This window comes from Hylobates moloch, unplaced genomic scaffold (assembly GCF_009828535.3).
Source record: "Hylobates moloch isolate HMO894 unplaced genomic scaffold, HMol_V3 SCAFFOLD_12, whole genome shotgun sequence".
NCBI classification, from domain to species: Eukaryota; Metazoa; Chordata; class Mammalia; order Primates; family Hylobatidae; genus Hylobates; species Hylobates moloch.
The window spans coordinates 33142774-33149287 of record NW_026652287.1 but is presented as its reverse complement, the minus strand read 5'-3'; the positions used below and the strand labels follow the sequence as shown (position 1 = coordinate 33149287).

The 6514-nt window shown below is 43.2% G+C and overlaps 1 pseudogene; it reads right to left on the bottom strand.

Annotated features, from left to right (window-relative positions):
- Positions 1-1838: 1838 nt before the first annotated feature.
- On the bottom strand, positions 1839-1928 carry LOC116479753 (U6 spliceosomal RNA; annotated as a pseudogene).
- Between the last annotated feature and the right edge of the window lie 4586 nt (positions 1929-6514).

Below are 6514 nucleotides of genomic sequence, written 5' to 3'. Positions count from 1 at the left end.
TTTTAAGAAAGGGTCTTGCTCTGACACTCAGGCTGGAGTGCAGTGGCATGATTGTGGGCTCACTGCAACCTCTGCCTACCAGGCTCAAGCTATCCTCCCATCTCGGCCTCCTAAGTAGCTAGGACTACAGGCATGTGCCACCATGCCCAACTAATTTTTTTAAATTTTTTATAGATATGGGGTTTCTCCATGTTGCCCAGGCTGGCCTTGAACTCCTGAGCTCAAGCAATCTTCCTGCCTCAAAGTGCTGGGATTACAGGTGTGAGCCACCATGCCCAGCCCCTAACTTTCAAGTCTTATTGTAGAAATACATTTCATGAGGCTATACCTTCCATAGGTAGTGATTCCTCTGATGGATCTGGGCAAAGGATTCACCTTCTGGAAAGCCTTCATCATTCTAGACTCCATTAAGAACATTCATGATTCATGGGAGGAAGTCAAAATATTAACATTAAAGGGTGTTTGAAAGAACTTGATTCCAACCCTCATGGATGGCTTTGAGGGGTTCAAGACTTCAGTGGAGGAAGTAACTCCTCCATTGTGGAAATAGCAAAATAACTAAAATTAGAAGTGGAGCCTGAAGATGTGACTGAATTGCAGCAATCTCACGATAAAAGGTAAACAGACAAGGAGTTACTTTTTTTTTTTTTTTTTTGAGATGGAGTCTCACTCTGTCACCCAGGCTGGAGTGCAGTAGTGTGATCTCAGCTCACCACAATCTCTGCCTCCCTGGTTCAAGCGATTCTCCTGCCTCAGCCTCCTGAGTAGCTGGGATTACAGTCGCATGCCACTGCGCCCAGCTAATTTTTGTATTTTTAGTAGAGATGGGGTTTCTCCATGTTGTCCAGGCTAGTCTTGAACTCCTGACCTCAGGTGATCTGCTTGCCCCAGCCTCCCAAAATGCTGGGATTACAGGTGTGAGCCACTCCACCCAGCCATACTTACTTCTTATGGATGAACAAAGAAAATGGTTTCTTGAGGTGGAGTCTACTCCTGTTGAAGATGATGTTAACACTGTTGAAATGAGAACAAAAGACTTAGAATATTCCATAAACTTAATTGATAAAGGAACAGTAGAGCTTGAGAGAATTAACTCCAATTTTTAAAGAAGTTGTGCTGCAGGTAAAATGCTATCAGAGTTGCATGCTACAGAGAAATCTTTTGTAAAAGGAAGAGTCAATTTTCCCTGTCTTATTTTAAGAAACTTTGCCATAGCCACCCCACCCTTCAGCAACCACCACCCTGTTAAGTCAGCAGACATCAATATCAAGGCATGACCCTCCAAGAGCAAAAAGATTATGACTTGCTGAAGGCTCAGATGATGATTAGCAATTTTTTGCAATAAAGTATTTTTAAAAATACATATTTATCTTTTTTTTTTTTTTCCATAGAGATGGAGACCTCGCTGTGTTGCCCAGGCTGGTCTTGAACTCCTGGCCTCAAGCCATACTTCTGCCTCAGCCTCCCAAAGTGCTGGGATTACAGGCGTGAGCCACCATGCCCAGCCAGCAATAAAAGTTTTGTTTTTTTTGTTTGTTTGTTTGTTTTTGAGACAGAGTCTTGCTCTGTCACCCGGGCTGGAGTGCAGTGGCGCAATCTCAGCTTACTGCAACCTCTGCCTCCCGGGTTCAAGCAATTCTCCTGCCTCAGCCTCCTGAGTAGCTGGGACTAGGCACCCTCCACCATGTCTGGTTAATTTTTGTATTTTTAGTAAAGACGAGGTTTTACCATATTGGCCAGGCTTGTCTCGAACTCCTGACCTTGTGATCCGCCCGCCTTGGCCTCCGAAAGTGCTAGCATTATAGGCGTTAGCCACTGCGCCTGGTCAATAGTTTTTTAAAAAATTAGTTTTTAATATATTTTTTAAGGAGCCATGCTAATCTTCTCTATTGTTCCAATTTTAGTTTATGTGCTGCCAAAGCAAGCACTATTTTGTTTTTTTGTTTGTTTGTTTTTTCTTTTTTGTTTTTGTTTTTTTTTTTTTGAGTCAGGGTCTCTCTGTCACCCAGGCTGGAATGCAGTGGTGCAAAATTATGGCTTGCTACAGCCTTGACCTCATGGTCTCAACAGTCCTCCCACCTCAGCCTCCCAAGTAGCTGGGAACACAGGTGTGCATGACCACACCTAGCTAATTTTTTGACTTTTTTGTAGAGATGAGGTTTCACTATGTTGTCCAAGCTGGTCTCAAACTCCTGAGCTCAAGTGATCCTTCTTCCTTGGCCTCCCAAAGTGCTGGAATTACAGCCATGAGCCACTGTGCCTGGCCATATTTTTTTTTTTTTTTTGAGACGGAGTCTTGCTCTGTCACCCAGGCTGGAGTGCGGTGGCGCAATCTCGGCTCACTGCAAGCTCCGCCTCCCGGGTTCACGCCATTCTCCTGCCTCAGCCTCTCCGAGTAGCTGGGACTACAGGCGCCCGCCACCACGCCCGGCTAATTTTTTGTATTTTTTTAGTAGAGACGGGGTTTCACCGTGGTCTCGATCTCCTGACCTCGTGATCCGCCCGCCTCGGCCTCCCAAAGTGCTGGGATTACAAGCGTGAGCCACCGCGCCCGGCTATATTTTTAAATTAAGGTCTGTACATGGTTTTTAAAGACATAATGCTATTGTGCACGTAATAGATTATAGTATAATGTAAATATAAATTCTATATGCACTGGAGAACAAAAAAAAAATCATGTGACTCTGCAACCGCCATTGCAAAATTATAACAGACAGTGAAAGAGATCTGACCTAACCAACTCCATCTTGCTTCTAACCTCCAAGCTGTCCTTGTTCATTCCTGGGCATAAGCCAAACTAACTTTGGGAGGAACTTAGTTTATAGACTGTAGTTTGAAACACAGACAATAACAGCCCTTTCCCGAAATAAACCCCCTTCTTGTGTGGGGCCTAGACTGCCTTTGTAGGACTAACAAATTACCCAAAAGATTAAAAATTATGGTTTAGGAGTCATGCAGCTGGAGGCTATAAGATTTACCCTCCCTAAACTACTCCTAAGATCAATGGCTTGGCTGGGTGTGGGTGGCTCAAGCCTGTAATCCCAGCACTTTGGGAGGCTGAAGCGGGTGTATCACCTGAGGTCAGGAGTTCGACACCAGCCTGACCAATATGGCGAAAACCCTGTCTCTACTAAAAATCCAAAATTAACTGGGAGTGGTGGCACATGCCTGTAATCACAGCTACTTGGGAGGCTGAGGCAGGAAAATCGCTTGAACCTGGGAGGCGGAGGTTGCAGTGAGCTGAGATCATGCCATTGCACTCCAGCCAGGGCAACAAGAGCGAAACTCCATCTCAAAAAAATAAAATAAAATAAAATAAAATAAATGCTTGAGATATTTTGCACACCCTGCACTTGATGGATCAGCTGGCACCACCCAGATTGAAATAAAACTCCGGTCTCCTGTACAGCCGGCTCTGTCTAGGCAGTGGGCAAGGTGAACCTGTTGGGCAGATACAACTCTCTTTGAGATACTTTATTCCAGTGGTCTGCAATAAATTTACACTCCTTGGAAAGTAAAGATTATGACAGTAAGAAATGCAGAAGTCCTGGGAAACAATCTGGCTGGGTATGTTTAGGATACATAAAAGTTATGCTTCTCCCCTTGGATTGATTTCCAACTTTGCCTCTGGCAAAGGAAGTAATGCTGACTTAAAGGAAGGATCTGGATGGATTATCTTTTTGAGAATGAAGTCGTTCTGCCCTGGTGGCCACCATTTAATGAAAGGCTGTATGATTCCTAATCTAAGTAATCCTCGCCAGCACTCAGGTATTAGCCCCATTTTACAGGAGAGGAACTGAGGCTCAGGGTTGTGCAGCTAATGCATGGTGATATGGAATTTGAATCCAGATCTATGTGGCTCCAAAGCCTGTAAACTTAACCATGGTGAGGAACTGCCTCACTCTTCAAATTCCTCAAACTTCAGAATTACTGAAGGAAACTCCTTAAAATATATATGTAGCTCTCTCTTATTTTTGCATTTTTGTGTATGTGTATGTATATATGCATGATATATTTATACAATTTGAGGAAATTATACAATATTATATAACAACATAAACAATTGAGAAGCATCTGCAATTCCCTGCCAACAAGTCAACTTTCTCAATGTCTTATTTCCAGCAGGGTGTAGTGGCATGTGTCTGTGTTCCTAGCTCCTCAGGAGGCTAGTGCAAGAGGGTTGCTTGAGCCCAGGAGTTTGAGGCTGCAGTGCTTATGATCCTGCCACTGCTCTCCAGCCTGGGCCACAGAGAGACACTGTCTCTAAAAGAAAAGAAAAAAAAAAGAAGAAGAAGAACATCTTATTTCTGTTTGGTTCTTATTCATAGAAATAATCAAAATCAAATTGTAGTTACAATTCTTTTTTTTTTTTTTTTTTTTGAGACGGAGTCTCACACTATGGCCCAGGCTTGAGTGCAGTGGCGGCAGCGCCATCTTGGCTCAATGCAACCTCTGCCGCCCGGGTTCAAGCGATTCTCCTCCCTCAGCCTCCCAAGTAGCTGGGATTACAGGCACCTGCCACTGCGCCTGGTAAATATTTGTGGTTTTAGTAGAGATGGGGTTTCACCACCTTGGCCAGGCTGAACTTGAACTCCTGACCTCGTGATCCACCCACCTTGGCCTCCCAAAGTGCTGGGATTACAGGCATGAGCCACCACACCTGGCCCAATCCATTATCTTGATTATTTATATATATCAAATATTAAGTTGTTCTAATCTTTGAGTTATTGCTTTTAATGGCTTCATATTAGCCCATTAAATTGCTGAACTATAATTTGCTTTACTACTCCGAATGCTGAACATTTATGTTTTTCCAGATATTTCTTCCTTTTGAAATAACACTTAACAGACATTTCAACTTTTTCTGTATTTCTTTTCTTTTCCCATGAGAGAGATTGCTCTGCAAAAGGGATACATGAACATTTTAAAATCTTCAGAAACACTCTAAATCATTTGAACGTGTTGTATTGATTTCATTGCCTCCAAGAACATGAATGTTCGTTTCATCATATATCACTTATTTTCTGGCTTTTTCTTTTTTTGACAGAGTCTTGCTCTGTCACCCAGGCTAGAGCGCAGTGGCCTGATCTTAGCTCACTGCAACATCCACCTCTTGGGTTCAAGCGATTCTCCTGCCTCAGCCCCCTGAGTAGCTGGAATTACTGGTGCGTACCAACACACCTGGCTAATTTTTGTATTTTTAGTAGAGATGAGGTTTCAGCATGTTCCCCAGGGCTGGTCTCAAACTCGTGGGCTCAAGGGATCCACCTGCCTTGGCCTGCCAAAGTGTTGGGATTACAAAGGTGCGCCACTGTGCCTGGCCCAAACTTCCTTTTAAAGCTAGTGATCCCTTATTTCATTAGTTATAAAGATCACTAGTCACACAGTGCAGCATCCATTTTCCCTTCCTCCTTAGTAGTAGAACACTGATTTAGCAAAGGCATATTCTGCCCCAAACAAAAGCATTAGATTTCAGGAAAATTTTTTTTTAAAAACCCAAACATTTAAAAAACAGAAAGAAAAGCAACAACAACAAGAACAGAAAAAACAAAAAGACAAAACAAGCACAAAAAAGGCATTAGATTTCTTGGTCTCCCTTGCAGCTACAGGTGGCTGTGTGACTTTGTTTTGGCCTGTCATGTATAGTAAGTTTTGTTATGCGATATTGTAAGAAGGCTGCTTCAGGGAAGCTGACTTGCAATGTGATGAAATGGCTGGACTCTAGCAGCCATATTGGAGTATGAAGTCACTGACCTTAAGAAGAAAAGCAGTAAGTGAGAATAGTGAAGCAAAAAGATGGGTGCTATGGTTCCTTGCTGACATGGAGCTGCTAGGGTAGCCTGGATTGCCTAGCTCTGAACTTCTTTTATGTGAAAGAGAAATAAATTTCCATCTTGCTTAAGCCACTGTTATTTGGGGAGTTTTCTTTTACATGCAACCACAGTAACATTTCCTGTATTAATTGATTTATCACATTATCATATTCTCTTTATGATGTCTCTAAACCTCAAGTACCCAGTTGTACAGTGGGACATATTCCTAGAAAACTGGATATAAATTCATTCTCCTAAACAATACCATCTTTTTTTTTTTTTTTTTTTGAGACAGGGTCTTACTCTGTCTCACAGGCTGGGGTGCAGTGGTGTGATCAGAGATCACTGCAACTTCCATGTCCTAGGCAGAGACAGGGTCTTGCTATGTTGTCCAAGCTGATCTGGAACTCCTGGGCTTAAGCAGTCTTCCAGCCTAGACCTCCCAAAGTGCTGGGATTATAGGCATGAGCCACCACACACAGCCTTATGTTTACTTTTTTTTTTTTTTAAGACAGAGTCTCAGGGCTGGGCGCAGTGGCTCACGCCTGTAATCCCAGCACTTTGGGAGGCCGAGGCGGGTGGATCACGAGGTCAGGAGATCGAGACCATCCTGGCTAACACAGTGAAACCCCGTCTCTACTAAAAATACAAAAAAAAAAATTAGCCGGGCGTGGTGGTGGGCACCTGTAGTCCCAGCTACT